This window comes from Aquarana catesbeiana, linkage group LG10, assembly GCF_042186555.1.
Source record: "Aquarana catesbeiana isolate 2022-GZ linkage group LG10, ASM4218655v1, whole genome shotgun sequence".
Taxonomy (NCBI): domain Eukaryota; kingdom Metazoa; phylum Chordata; class Amphibia; order Anura; family Ranidae; genus Aquarana; species Aquarana catesbeiana.
Genome location: NC_133333.1, coordinates 245,027,967 through 245,029,452, shown reverse-complemented (window position 1 = coordinate 245,029,452; position 1,486 = coordinate 245,027,967).

Here is a 1,486-nt window from a genome sequence, read left to right as displayed (position 1 = left end):
TAACGCACTCCTGATCCCTACATTCTGAGAATACCCCACTCCTGAACCCTGCATTCTCAGCATCACATACTCCTGAACCCTGCATTCTGAGTACCACACACTCCTGAACCCTGCATTCTGTGCGTAATACACTCCCGAACCCTGCATTCTGTGTGTAACACACTCCTGATCCCTGCATTCTGTGACTCATGATCCCTGCATTCTGAGTGCAACGCACTCCTGATCCCTACATTCTGAAAGTACCCCACTCCTGAACCCTGCATTCTGAGCACCACACACTCCTGAACCCTGCATTCTGAGTACCACACACTCCTGAACCCTGCATTCTGTGCGTAATACACTCCCGAACCCTGCATTCTGTGTGTAACACACTCCTGATCCCTGCATTCTGTGACTCATGATCCCTGCATTCTGAGTGCAACGCACTCCTGATCCCTACATTCTGAAAGTACCCCACTCCTGAACCCTGCATTCTGAGCACCACACACTCCTGAACCCTGCATTCTGAGTACCACACACTCCTGAACCCTGCATTCTGTGCGTAACACACTCCCGAACTCTGCATTCTGTGTGTAACACACTCCTGATCCCTGCATTCTGTGACTCATGATCCCTGCATTCTGAGTGCAACGCACTCCTGATCCCTGCATTCTGAGAGTACCCCACTCCTGAACCCTGCACTCTCTTGTAATACATTTTTTTTTATGTCCATTGCATTTGCGATCTACATTTGGGGTTAAAAATGTATCATCACCCGCAGTGGATCGCAAAGGCATTGCGTTTTGAACATGGTGCAGGAAACACACATGCAACGCGCCTTTCTGTCATTACGTTGTGGTGTGAACCGGCCCTGCGACAGGACACTGAGCCCGGCGATCTTTGACTTCTTCTGTGTTCCTGAAGTAGATCTCCATCTCTCTAACGTTGCCTGCCTCTGAGGTAAAGGTTTTTAAAGCATCGCCTATGGAGGATCTTTAGGTACCGTCGTTTGGCGCCATTCCACCGGCGAGGGCAGTTTTTAAAGTGTGACATGTTTGGTATCTATTTACTCGGCGTAACATCATTCTTTTATATTTTACCAAACAAATTGAGTTTGAAAAACCTCTGCACTAATACCATGTGACATAAAAATAAACAACACCCACCATTTTATTCTCTGGGGCCTCTGCCTAAAAAAAAAATATATACCGGTATATATATATAATGTTTGTGGATCCTAATTTTCTAGCAAAAAAAAAAACAAATGATTCCATGTATGTGAGAATAGACCTGGCTGGCAAGAGGTTTCCCATTTGTAGTATATAAACTCTTTTCCTCTCTGGATGTTAGAGGACTCTCTGCTGGTACTGAGCCCTGCAGGTGCCCCGTGCTTTCTATAGGCTGTACATATCTGTATATATATTTCTGTATATAGAAGGCGGTGACGAAGGATCTCCTCCTGTATGTTCTCCTAAATCCCAGGACAGTGCTGTGGCTGTCATCAGGC